Source organism: Anopheles arabiensis, chromosome 3, assembly GCF_016920715.1.
Source record: "Anopheles arabiensis isolate DONGOLA chromosome 3, AaraD3, whole genome shotgun sequence".
Classification (NCBI taxonomy): Eukaryota; Metazoa; Arthropoda; class Insecta; order Diptera; family Culicidae; genus Anopheles; species Anopheles arabiensis.
In genome coordinates, this window is record NC_053518.1 from 9,916,747 (window position 1) to 9,931,208 (window position 14,462).

Below are 14,462 nucleotides of genomic sequence, written 5' to 3' on the forward strand. Positions count from 1 at the left end.
ACTTCTCATTCTCGTTAACTCTTCCCACTAACGACCACTGTCACCAGCAGTCCAATTTTATCATGTGACATTACGTAACCTCAATCCGCTGCTCCGTTCGCTACCCAGCTTGTTAGCCACCTTTCATCGCAACCCTGCAAGCAAGAGGAAAGGTGGGTGCGGTCGTGAACTCTCCCACAAAAAAAAAAGACGCCTGTCCCGTCAATCTCACCACGGATTAACCTTTCCCATTCAACCCGCCGATTCGGTCGCTCGGGCAACGATCGCAATGCAATTTCAATGCGGCCACCCAACCCTTCAAGGAGGATGCACTTCAACCGTCACGCACCATCGAAAGAGGGGGCCGTCCGTCCACCAGTCGAACTCAAGCGAAGAGAAAGAAACTCCAAAATGTAATCGACTTTTAGTGCTGGACGATTTGGAAGTAAATTTTACGGATAATCAGTCAGAATGCGTAATGGACGTCAATTCCGGGTTTTATAGTTATTGGCACCCAGAAAGGTACGCGACTTATTAAAACTTGAGAGAGAAACCGAAAAAAACGTACCTTCCATACCGTGAAATGATGCACAAATAAGGGTAAATCTTATTAGCAACTGCGTGACCGGTAAAGTAAGTACAGTTGACCTAAAACAGAACCTCCGATCGTTGTATAACTCCGATATCAGTAATTCAGTCGAGTCATAAAATCTTCATCGATCACAGCCGCTTATGAGCCGGGTTGGAGAATCCTTACGACTCTCCACGTTGCGACTAATGGACGGATATGTGGATGTGTGGCTTCGGAGCCAGCGCCCTGTTGAATTTTTCCTCTCGTTTGAAGGCCATTATTGCAGTTTAATTGAATCTCCCTGATCGTTACGGCGCCAGTTTGAGCGACGTTCACGCGCAACGGCTCTTAATTTTGTCAGCGTACTTAAGTGTTCTTCAATCCGAACAAACGACCGACAACCGGGAGGCAATAAAACGGGAGATTCGCATTCGCCTCGCGGTGTGGCGAAGCTGTAGAAAGATGGTCAGCGAGTTTGGTGGGTTAGTGTAGAGGGGCAATGTAACTGAAACCTTGCTGAGCGGGGAGCGAGAGAGAGAGAAAGTCTTTGCAACATTGTGCTTTTTTATTGGAGGAATATTTTGTATCAGTATGAGTACATTTGGTAGTCTTTTGGATAATTCATTTGGAATCAGATGTCAAACAAAACTTCCCCTTTTTATAACAATTTTCTTCATATCTCTTTGCTGATTATCTCTTCGTATCTCTTATGACAGGAAGATTGAGAATATCTGCGGCAACAAGACCCTCTAGTTTAAAATCTATTTGTAACTAACCTGAAATCCCATGAAATCCCAAGAAACAGGTAGTCTATGATCCGCTTTATTGAAAGCTTCTCCCAGCAATCAAAACTAAACGGATATGCACCCACTGATGAAAGGGTGCACCCACTGTACCGCTCGTAAATGTGCAGTCAGCATCCTGCCACGGCAAATATGTTTCCATCCATCCATCCATATGTTTATCCACCATCGCGCGCCACAAATGAGTACCTTCCGTGTGGGGCTATAAGCGCGCACAAGAAATCACGACCACTTCCGTCGAACATTGCAATCGGCTGAGTCAAACTTCCACTGCGTATAGGCATATAGATAGACTCACACACACACACACACACATACTCACCCACCGATGCCAAGACATGCATTTGCATTTGCATGGTTAATTTATCACCAATTATGCAGTTGACTAATTGGCGGTGCGGTTACACCGCAGCACGGCAACCAGAAAGGAAACAAAGAACGCGCACAGCGCCCTCGCTGCCGAGATATCCGTTCTACGTCGGGTCGCTGGACCTACCGAGAGGTGGTGGTTGCGACAGCGCAATATTTCTATCGATGCCGCCGTCAAAGTCACTTGTAACATATAACATATGGAGACAGAGAGAGAGCTTGGAGAAGGAAACAGTACTTCTTTCGTTGTGCCGCGCTAAAGGTGCTAGTTCAAGTGGCGCACAAGAACGGTTGAAGAATCCTGCAACGAGACGATCAGACACGATTGCAACCATGTGTTGTCTCGCTGCATCTGTGTCGGTGTGCTTCGCAAAGACGTGATCTTTGTGTACGCAGGCATGCTCTAGCTCACCAACGTCCCCGGAAAAGTGGGCTGTCGGGCTCGTTCATTGATAGCAAAATGGTTCCACCATGCGCCGTGCGAATTTATTAGAACAACGTTTGCCAACGGGAACGAGGAAGAGTGAGTTGACGCAACGCTCAAAGAGGATGCTTAAGAGAGAGAGAGCCGCTTTATGGCCAACGGTTGTTGACCAACGTTGTGCGCCAATTAATAGTGCGGAAGTTGTCACTCGAGAGTGTCAAAATGGGGAGTTCGGTGCGTACCGGTTTGCATTAGCATTGCCCTTTCGAAGTATTGCGAAACGTAAGGAAAAATGGTTAGAACTTAAAAAAAAACCCCGCTCAAAAGAAGGTTAGTTCAAAGGGTGATTCTTTTTATTTGTGTGCCCCCAGAAGAACAAAGAGCGTTTTTAATGCTGCTGGCTCTCTACTGTTGGTATTTGCTTGTTTGTTCATCGCGGGTAGCTCTTGAGAGGCCTAAGTGGCTGTTGACGGATTTATTGTGTGCGGCATGAGAGTGAATTATTCGCACAAAAGGCTTCTCCAGTGCCTTTCATACTGGTTTGGTGGAAAATATTAGGCCCCAGAACGTATGCTCAATTTCGTGTGAATTAGTTTGCTTCCATTAGGGCTTATTTTAGCGAAGGATCAAAGGTCTATGGCAAGAATCAAGCACAGTTTTCTTCTAACTTTCAAATGCTTTTTGATTTTTCTTCCATTATACAACTCAATTCCTTCATCTCGTTGCATTAGAATGAATTTGATTGCATTTTTTGAAGGCATTGTTGTACAAATCATAACCCCTATTCTCAGCCCACTCTCAAAAACACTCCTTAAAATCAAACCCATAACGCTCGACTGCAATCATACAATTATCGATAACGATCCAATTAATCGTTCCATCAGCGTGAGCTTGTCTCACCCAATCAGGGCCCTTTCGGTTAGAAGAATCGGCCGAAAACGAGACCCTAAGTACGATAAACAATAATCTCAACCACCATAATCGCATAAGAGCATCGGGGAAACCTAACAAGATTATTCTGCCCATGTTCGCGACCCTTGCATGATGGTACGTGCAGCGTGTTTCTAACCCTCTGCCGATGAGGGGTTAAAATTAATTCTAATATAATACCTTCTAATTTGAGAAAGAATTAACCTTAAAAGTTGAAAGTATAGTACATGCGATTACCTTCACATCGCATAAAAAGCACTGATTTATTTCTTATTAAATCACACTTTAATGCATTTCGTTCTTCGCTCGCTCCATCACCGACCAACAACTGGAACCCCCCTTTAGCAAGTTATTATAAAATAATTCGTCTTAATCTTCCTCCCCATTACGGTGAGCGGCCCCGGGGCCATTGGCAGGATTAATGTGCGCCCTTTCTTGATAAACTTGTCCATATCGTAAACAATTCACCGCCCAGCAAAGCCCGCTCGTGGGACAAACTTGCAATCCGTACGCGTACGCACCACCACCGACACGTTGCAATTGGACATAATACTCGCCATAAACTTTACCTGTAAGAAAAAAGGGAGAAAACCCTTTAACCGGACTGATTTACGCGAGCCGTCGATTGGAGAATGGGAGAAAAAAAGGTCGCAAAACGGAATCGATGCGCGTGAGACACAATCTTTCGCACAAACGGCTGCGGCGCCTTCGGGCGCCCCAAAGTGTCGGTGAGCCCTAACCGCTGACAGTTAAATTTACTACGCAACTTCGACGGCACCCCGAGAGTGGTCTAGGTCAGTGGCAAGGCCATAAATGGTTCTGATCGGACGGTAGTGCAGTAGTAGTAGGAGCAGAAACGCGACCAAACGACGATGTGACTGCCATGAGCCGGGAGAAATATGTGTGCTTTTTAGAGCGCTTATAGCTGAATGGGGTGGAGTGGTTTAAGGTGTGTATTGATATGGCGACGTGAAGTTAATCGAAAGCAAAAGGATGGACTTTACATCGGGTTGGAAGATTAAAAACGAAAGGAAATGATTCGTTTTTTCCCCTTCGCTTGAACTAATAATTTTACAAGTCTGCTTTTCTAGTCGCCCCTTCGGGCAGCGCATATCACTTGGAGGGTGTCGAGCACTCGTAAATAAGCTGTCAAGCATTAATGAACACTTGGAGCCAGTCCTGCTAGAAAGGGGCAAAATGTAGAAAAAGGTATTAAAGCCCTAACCCGTTCTTGAAATTCAAAAGATAGGAAAAAGAGTTACCCCAACCCAGAGTTCCCCATTATGAATAGAAATGGTTTATCAGCATAAGTCAATTAAAAGCATGTTTACGGTCTGATGAAAAAGGAAAAAAAAGAACATCGCAAACGAATGCACCAAAGAACTCCCGACATCCGACTGCCCAGCCACCACCTTCGCCATCATGACGATTGTTCTTGAAATTGAATTAATGCATAAATTACTTACAAATTTTCTACACTTTTTCATCCTTCTTTATTTCAAAAAAGCTCACAACAGACGAACCAACCACTGGACCAACTTTCTTAATTAGTGTTGCTTTACAGTGGTGGCTTTTCTTTTTTTTCCTCCAATGTACTACCCCATCAACACTAATGAGCTCCGGTGACAGAATGCATTTCGGGTAGGGGGGAAAATTCAGGCTATCCCAACGCCTTCACCCCTTCCTTTCCGATGAGAACGAGCGAGCGAAAGAGAGGAAGTGAGAAAAATCGCACGCCAAAGAAAAAACGTCATCAATTACGTGGGCGAAAAGGTGATAAAATGGTTTGCACCTGCAGCGCCCACGTGTTGCACACGTACAAGCCCCCCTCCCGATGGGTGTCAATTTTCGGTTTCACCCACATTAAAACTGTGCTGGGCACTATTGTGTTGGGTATGTTATTGTAGGATTTCGGGTCGCGACGGACGGCGAAACAGATGCAAATCAATGGACTGACTGAGGCGTGGAGGGTGCAGTAAAAGCGCAGTAATGTAATAAACTTATAAAATATGTCACCGCATCGGATTAAATATACATGAACAGCATCAGCAGCAGCATGTAAACGCAATGTTTTACAAACAATAATGGACAAACAGCGAACAGGTTGCGCGTTTGCGACGGGATCAGTTTACGAGCTGTTGTTTCTCCAGGTTTTTTTTTTTTTAATATGCTTTATTTACAAATCTCCCTCCTCCATCCAGGGGTCACAACAGTTTTACGTCCCAAACCTCTGTCGGTCTGTTTTGCACACGCTTAAAACCTTTATCTTCATCTTGTTATTTTCGGAAGCTCATAAAACCTTCGTTCGGAACGGTTGTTTTCCTTAATGACCCATGGGTGGGTGTTTTGTTTTTGTTTTCAGTGCTGCTTGTTTCTAATGACCCAAGACGCTTTGTATGGTAAAACCGAGAGATCGCGCGAGTGGAAATAAATTACCCCCAAAAAAACCGCAGCCCCCAGAATGATGGCGATGAAGCGGTGGTTGGTGTTTGGATGCGGTGCGTGTTATCGAACGTGTTATATCAACAGCTTCGGACGGAGCTGCAATCGCACATTTCATCATGCAACCCGTAAATCTGTTAACACTGCACAGACAGGCAGTTGGGTTGTGCAGAAGAGAGCAAAAGAAGATCGCAGCTCGGGACAAAGAATTAAGTCGCGAGACAGTTTAAACGACTCTAAGCTGGAAAGGGAAGGCGTGAGAAAAATTATGAAATGATGCGTTGGTGTCGTTTTCCTCCTTTTGGACAATAATTGCAGCAATGTGTGCCAAACAAACAGTGTGCAAGAATAAGCATACAATAAGGGCGATATAAAAGGAATAGTTTTAATTAAACATTATCTCCCTCAATGTTAATTGACTTTATGGGCGCGTGATGTGATACACAAACATTAAGCCTTGATTTATAATTACACCTGCAATTAAACTTCACCAGCATTAGCACCACCGTATTGTTCTAACCTGTTCTGCTATTGCTCGTTTCGCTCATTGCAAATTATGCCGCGCGCTGTGCTGTGTTGATCTGTTCTAAATCACACAAGAAGTCACAACAGTCGTTTCGAGTGAATGAATTTTCATCGCCAAATGAAACCCTTTTTTTACGTATCGTTTATTGTTGGTTGAAGCGTCCCGGATGATTCGGATTTTCACACGATTCCTGAACTTCTCCTTCAGAAGCCGCCGTCTGCTGTTCTGGAACGACCCATGTGCAACGGAGCGCAAATGATGGTTTTAATAAACCCTGCTCAAGCTCGGAGCTCTGGGGCCTTTTGATGTTTCAGATCCACTGATAAATAATTCTAATGGGGTAGTTCGTTTGATGTGAGGAAGGTCTTGATTTAAAATTAAAGTATCAAGCATATTGTACTTATTTTTATTTTCAAAATATTCAAAAATATAGAAATGACTTTAAATACCACCTTATTTCAATGGAATATTCTTCCAATTACACTTCTCCGAAAGGGAAAAGCATACATTCTATCAGTCGTAGGCATCATTATCATTTACTCGATGCAAAATTGCTACTTTATCGGCAAACATTAGTCACATTTCGTACTGCAACCGTGTCAAAGGTCGTGTCAATTGCAGACCTCATCTAAACGGTTCCCAACCGGTCACCAGACTGCACCAACCACCAACCAACTGGCCGGGCCACACGCTTCTGCCCGGTACGATGACGGAACCGAATGTGATAGTATCCCTAGCATCATCGCGATAAGAATCATCCGTGAAATGGAAACTACGGTCACGGTACCGCTTATCTCTTCCGCTGCAGAATTCAAAACGGTTGAGCTGGGGCATGAGATTGCAAAAAAAAAGAAGAAGAAAGGGACAGAACCCTCCGGGGGCAGCATCGGGACAGGAGTAAGGATTAATTTCCATCTGAATGCGCACGGTTTCACGCAGCCACTCTGTATGCTGCTGCCGGGCCGTGTCACAGCGGGCATCATGATGCGAGATGTCCTTTTATATCCCAGCGAGCACCGGGAATGGAAGCAAAATAGCCGGCAGCATCGGAAAATTGTTCCCGCTGCCATCTGATAAAAGATTGACATCTGAAATGAGCTACCGATGGGCCGCTGTGTGTGTTATGCAAACGTGTGTTTCAGACTTACCTGAACCCAATTCATGCGCTACCATTGAGCATCAAGAACCGATGATTTAAGGAAGCAAAAGGAAAAAAAGGAAAATTCTTTTGACAGGTGTATTGCGTTGGACGGAGAGCATAGAAGCATCGCGATAAGAAACGCTCTCCAACTTTTAGTGACATCTATTTTGTAGCTCATTCAACAAACTCCAACACAAATGCGACAGCATCTATCTGTGTGCTTCGGGCTATTGACATCATGTGCTTTGCTTTTTTGTGTGGCTCTTTCCGCAACCACTCCCAGTGCGGCTGTTGATGTGATACCGAGCATCCCCGGGTGTGCTCTCCCGTTAAGTACCGCCAGCATTAGTGCCACTGTTACAAACGTCATCTTCCCATTGCGGTGGCCAGATCGGTAACAGATGGAGCAAACTGTTGGACAGACAGCAGACTGAGCAAGTCGCCCGAGGGGTAATTTGGCAGTGCGAAATGGTACCGAACTGATGGGCCAGTTCCAGTGAAACATATCTGGCCAGCATTATTCTATTATTGCTCGCTGTAGACGACGTGTGTATGCCCATCGAATGGAAGTCAAACAGATATGTATGTTGAATCAATGTTCCTGTTGGAAATGAATGTAGACTGTTGGGACTGTTGGAGTGGAGTTGCAAATGTCCCAACAAGAATTAGAAACGTTTGTCTAATAGGAAGATGATAGGAACCTGTATAGGTCGATTTAAAGCATTTTAAATTCATTGAGAAAATTCAAACAATTGACACATTTGCTAATGCTTTGCCCTGATAATTGCCAATTTAATTTAATTTCAGTTCCAACATCGCACGTTAGCACGCTTCACAGACCCATTCTTACCGGTTCAGCACCACCGGAGAGCTCGTAAATAATCGATTGAAATAGTGCATTGCACCAGCAGCTACGGCGGCGGCGGCGGCAGAAAGTTAATAACGTTTGAATATTTTAAACACTCCCCAGTCCCGGGACACACACACACTCACACCATCACATCCAACATTCCACGGAAAAATGGCACGCTTCACATGCACACATGCACGCTACACCGAAATGCGATGGCGAGCATTTAAAGCCATTAAAGCTAAATCAAATGCCGCATACGGACACTGTCCAAACATTCCCAACCCCGATGACCATACCCGATGCTGGCAAACGCTTTATGCTGCAAAAATTAATTTTCCAAGCCCTGTGACCTCGTCGTCGTCGTCGTCGTCGTGGTTGTCGTTGTCGACGTCGGGGCTGTGAATGAAATTTATACTTTACCATTCCCCCGGCAAAGCGGAGCGAGTGCATATTTTATTCAATTTAACTACCGACTCGACTACAACAACGCCAGAATGCGGCGGTGCGTCTGCCCATTCTGTCTTCTGCAACACGCTGCATTGCCAACGGAGATGCATTTGCATTCCTTCAGTGTGCACACACACACACACGCGTGCACACGTGGCCAAAGAAAGCTGCCAGCGTCAGGTACAACTTCAGGGCCGGTGCATGTGTCAGAACTTGGCACAAGAATCGGCGCATGAGTTGTGGGTACCTCAGCGAGCGGTCAACGGTGGCCGGTGGGCACCACACACTAGAGACATGTGTGTGCAAGGTGCCGAGACTTAGATTCGATCGTGATAGCATAAGAGTGTGCTGCTGCTGCTGCTGTCATGCCAAGAAATAAACATCGTTTGCGCGCAGAATAGGATATGACACGGCTAGTGCCCTAGTTTGCGAGTATGCGCCTAGCGCGCCTGCAACCACTGCGGAGGCGGTCGGCTCTGTTTGGCAGGGTTTATGTTGGTCAACCCATCTATCGTTTTGACCAGCCGACCTAGCTTCCCTCAGTGAGGGTTTTTTTTTTTGTTGCCAAAGAGAAATTCCGCTAACGAACGCCCCGTTTGCGAAAGCAGGAAAGTATCACTTACTGCCCAAGCTGGTGGCATGAAGGGGTTTGCTGTTTGTGTTTTTTTTGACTAACAACAGGCTGATAATGAATCTCGTGTACAGTGAGACATATTTTCACATTCATATCGTTTACTTACTGCGGCCTTTGGGTAGTAAATTTGCAAGAAACGCTGAGCGTGCTGACAGAGTGTGTGAGCGTTAGGAGCGAAGGTGGGAAATGAGTGGATGTAACATAACGTTCTTCATGCGCTGTATCGATAAGTCAGGGTAAGGTTTCAACAAGAAGAGAGCGCTCATCGGGCACAAGTCCTGAGACTTTATTAAGAGAGAAAAATTAGTCTGAGATGTATTAGGTTTCAAGTAGGACACGTTTGAGGAGTAAAACAGGATTTACTAGGCCAATTAGTACATCTTAAATCTCACAGAGGGCGCTAAAGGCACTAAGTGCAATTTTGACATTTATTGTAATAATTTTAAATAAAAAAAATTGAAAAATATAAAACAAAATAAATGATTTTTGAAGTACAACAAAGCAAATGATTAATATTCAACCATTAGGAGCACGTGACATGAACGACGCCACAAGCCGAGAGTATTAAAAATATAGTCTCTTCAAAATAGCTTCAAAATAGAGTCACGTAATGCACTGTGAATCATCCTATTTTGCCTCAAAGCTTAGCGCCTCTACCATTACTTCCACCCATCACTCCAGTAGGCGAAATTCTTGTGAATATCTTCCAGGAAAATCTAAAACCCAACAGCGCCACCAACGATGAGACGCGCGTGTCTTTTCATCCCTCGTGTGCGCATCGATGCAAAACTTCATCACTATGCATACGGAATTGTTCCCCCCTGCCCCCTAATGCAGACCACCGAGTGCCCATGGCTACCGGGGGGCAGCTTATGGGGAATAATTTTATGCAAAAGTGTCCTCCCGGATCGCTTCTCAGCCGTGAAGAAGGTGTCGGTGGGCCTAGAAGGGACAGCGAGCAGAGAGGACGTTAAGACAAAAGCTGCTGGTGCAAAAATTAATAATTCCTTACTGTGGCTGCGCTTCTAAGAAAGTGGCATTGGTGTGTGAGTGTGTGTATTATGACCGTTGTTGTTGTTCTGTTGTTTTTTTGGTTCGTTTTATGTTGTCGCCCTTACCCCGTGGCTCAGATTTCGCGAAACGCGTCCGTCGCGCAGAAGTAAAATTAATTAATTTTAACAAACGTACCCGTGGCCGTGATGGTGCTCCACCGCAAGCGTCCTGTGTCCGGTGCGCTGTTGTGTCGATTCTGTTGTCCTTTCTGTTTTGTGGGCTTGCAGGTTGCGATGTGGATGCTCGTCTGGGCGGGGGAAGCTGCAGAGCCCAGCTAAAGCCAGCAAATTCGCAGGATGCAAAGCAGCAGCTCGGTTGCAGGCGAACACATAAAAGTGCGTCCTATGCACTCTCGTCGGGGCAAGTGGATTTGCTGGTTTTTCTTTCTTTTCTGTTTTTTTCTTAGCAAAGAGCTTTATCTCGGGTGTATTATCTTCGCACGAAGTGGCTACCATAAACTGATGGTTGGACTGGGTTTTTTCCCCTTCAACTTCTTTTAAGTTTGTCACCGAAAGAAATAAAACCAACGACCAAACTAACGTTGCGCGAAACTGTTTGAGTGTGCCGAAAAAGGACGGTCAAGGCACAACTTGGACGAGCAAAAGCATTGGACAATCAAGATAAGAATCACAAGAGCGCGCGCATAAAATAGTTTGCACTAATTACTGCGCTCCCGGTTTTGGCAGCTCGAAAGCAAAAGCGCGAAGCGCAAATGCTACCAATTTTCTACCTCTTCTTTACACTATCACTTTTAAAAAAATCACACAACATAAAGAGACACACACACACGCACAAACTGGACCAGGACTAGCTGCTCGGCCAGCCCGTCAGCTCGAGGTCAACAACAAGGCGAACCCATCGATCGAGCGGCGGCGCTGGTTGGCGCGCTTAACAATGAATCAACGATAAAAATCACTCCAACACGCAGACCATAACTATAATCACAATCACAAAATTAAATGCCAACAAGCAATTTCACCAAGCCCACTCACTTCACCGAACAACCGAAGGGTAAAGAAGAAGAAAAAAACATAATAATAACCACAACAAATTGGTGTGAAAGGCGAATGCAAATAATGTGCCAATTTAACGAGCCGCGCGACACTTTTGACGAAAATCAATTTGGCAATCATCATCATCCTCGCCGAGCATCTTGGTAACGTTTAATATTTCGCCATTTTCTTCGTTTTGCAACACCAACAGCAGGGAATGATAATCCTAGCGCTTTGCGTAACGCATTCACTTCAGTGATCAATCAATTCCTAGGCCCGCGCCAAACACTGACACGGATGACATTTTCCAAACATTCTCCGCAATCTCCGGTATGCGCATACGCACGTGAGCCTTTTTGGCGCGCGCCGCCAACAACACTGGCGAACGTAACGCGAAACGCACGCACGCGATACGCAACGCAACAACAGCAACGCGGAAAGCAAACGCAAAACACCACAACAGCACACGATCAGCGCAAAAGAAAACACTCTCAACCGACCCGGCAGCCCGTCAACCAGCGACTGTCGATGCTGAGTGCCGGAGCGATTAATTTAAAATGCATTCGCCAGACGTGTTTTTTTCGCTTCTTCCCGAAAGATTTTAAAGGCGCGGCAAGAAGGGCAGAACCGTGGCTTTATGCTCGGCACGCTGGGGTGGGGTGCAGCATAGAAATGCCGGCGTAAATGCTCCCTTCCACACCACCCATGGCATCGGGTGGACGGACGCACCACTAACACATCGAAACGCACTCACCACGCTGGTCTGCAGGGTTTCGGTTGGTTCAGCAAGTAAGAGGGGGTGGGGTTTCAAGCCGTTTCACAAAATAAAGGGGAATGAGTCTGTGTGCTCGAAGCTGCAGTGAGCGACTCGTTGGAGGGAGATCGGCTCGATTTTTACGGACGGCGTTGGACGGCCGTTTGCTGGATTACTTTGGAAGGAAGTGGAAGTGAGAAAGTAAATAAATCCTGTCGCTCCGTATTCTGTATTCTGAGGTTCCGGAGGGTGGCTGGATTACGTTTTGTGGAATGGCATCCGGAAAGTCTGAAGTGGTGGAAGTTTAAGTTTGTAGAATAAGTACATTTACGAGGGGTGAAATTGACTCCATGACGGGAGAAACAAGCCTGTGAAATTGTAAAACATCACACGTTTTATTTATTCGTCAAAATGGCATTTAAAACGTGTTTTATCCGGTTCGAAGGACTAAATATCGAAATGGCAAATTAATGAGGTTAAAATTTGCAACCATGTTTGCTTAAAGTTTAAGCAGTTTGTGGAAGAATAAAGTAATGTGGAAAAGTAAAATAAAATAACAAGTGGTCAAAAGTATGAGTAAAAACTGTGGATTTGCTAATAAGATTTTAAAAAAATCCTAAAATGAAATAATCTGTTAATTCTTCAAATATTTGTCCATTTTCACCTCATTTTACTCACTGTGCTCGAACATCGCAACATAAACACTGTCCCTCTGGGGTAACCCTTCTCGCCAGCAGCAGCCACTGAACCCGCCCATGGTAACCCATGGCAACATCAACACATGTGCGCCACAAGACACAAGTGTTCGAGGCACTCACTGCGCGGCCAAACCGAACCGATCTTCGCGATCGCCAAACCGTGACGCATTCAGTTCCGTAAAGACACGGCATCGTTGGCTGATGGAGCGATAGCACAAGCCGTCGCCGGCTATTAGACACCAGCCAGAGCCAGAGCCAGAAAGGTGGCATTTAATTTGCACCATCCGAAAAATGTTGATAGCTCTGCTCACTCGCATCGATCGTGACGGTTGCTGTGAGCACACTCGAAGCCAAAACCATCAAAACAAACCGTAAAAACAGATTGCGAACGAATGATATACAGACTGGGCACCCAGTGGGCACGGCATGCTTTATTGCAGCCCCGCATATGGGTCAAATTTTGAGCGTATGACGTATGAACCTGTGCAGCTGGTGGATGGAGGACGCCGTTGCGATGTGATGGAACGCGCAGAAAAGGTTGAGGTTTAATAGAATTAATTAAAAACTTTCTCCGCCAACTCTGCCTGCCCGAAAAAGGGCTCCCATTAGAAGATATCGACCGAGGAGATAGTTGGGATAGTGTGTTTGGGATGAATATTAATTTCCAACCATAAAGTGGCGTTCGACCGAAGCGTTCGAAGGTGCCGGATGGAGGTGATAATTGAATTGCACTTCATTAGCCAATGTTGGATGGTTTTGTGGAAGTGCGAGTTGAGCTGACAGGATAATGAAACGCCATTTATTTAGGTGCTCAAATAACAAATCATTCTTTGTACATTCTGAAATTTGTCTCAATTCGGTCCATATCTCTTTAAAATGTCTACCAAACGCTCTTTAAACGTTAAAGATTGTTCTGAATATATCAAACACTCCCCGTATCGTTTTGAAATTAATTTTAAAATCAATTTACGTAAAGGAATCAGCTCCAGTTTCACACTCTCCTTTGTTCAGCTTCCCCCTCGAGGGCTTTCAACACAACAAATAAAGGAAAGGCAATCCCTTTTCTTTGCGCTTTCATTTGATCTCGCCAGTCACTATTTGCATTTGATCTATAATCCAATATCGGAAGTGGATGGTTGTGATATTATTCTAAAGCCCTTTTTTCTAGGTTTTTTCTAGGACGCCCACGCACACAAACACACACGCACTAATCCCTTGCACACTCCGGCCCGTGACGAAAGACTTTTGTCCAAACACCTTCACCAATAGTGGCAATGGTTTGGGGAAAACAGCCGAACCACATTCACTGTAATTGAAATCATCTGTAATTCGCCATAAAGATAGGAAGATGCATTCCAACAACCCGAGGGTGTTTGGGGAGGGTAGGGCAGGGTGAGACATGACGACATAAAAGTGCCTGTTCGCTTTTCTATTTAATCTTCACCGAGCACGCGAAACGACGGGCGATGGGCCCTTGGCGTGACGCCGCATCATCGAAAGTCACGTGTTTGGACCGTCGTCCCAGTGTTTGCGGATGGGTTATGTTGTGCTGTGTGTTGTTGCGGCTGCATCATTTGCTCAGGAGGTAAACAACCTGCTCAGCGCAGGGAGGGGCCGAGCAGGGAGAATGGAATGGCCGATCGGCTTGACATCATGTTCGCAAACGCCGCTGTCGTAGGGCGTAGACAAACAGACAACAGCGGTGCAGCGAAGCATTTATCTATTAAATTTGTCTGCAGCCTTCCCTTGCTCGTGCACTTGTCCGTTGTCCATTCCCGCGTTTGCCCCGAAATTTGAGGGACCATTTTTCAGCCCAGTGTGACTGTGTGATTGTGTGTGTTTGCGC

At 45.5% G+C, this 14,462-nt stretch overlaps 1 protein-coding gene across 1 annotated transcript in view; it reads right to left on the minus strand.

Moving 5' to 3' along the window:
• LOC120900346 (kinesin-like protein CG14535) overlaps positions 1-11,625 on the minus strand; it is a 125,433-nt gene extending 113,808 nt beyond the window's left edge. The window contains exons 1-2 of the mRNA XM_040307209.1: positions 11,511-11,625; positions 10,308-11,163 (exon numbers count right to left, since the gene is read on the minus strand). The gene's annotated coding sequence lies outside the window, so the exon portion shown is untranslated. The remainder of the gene's footprint in view (positions 1-10,307; positions 11,164-11,510) is intronic.
• Positions 11,626-14,462: the final 2,837 nt, after the last annotated feature.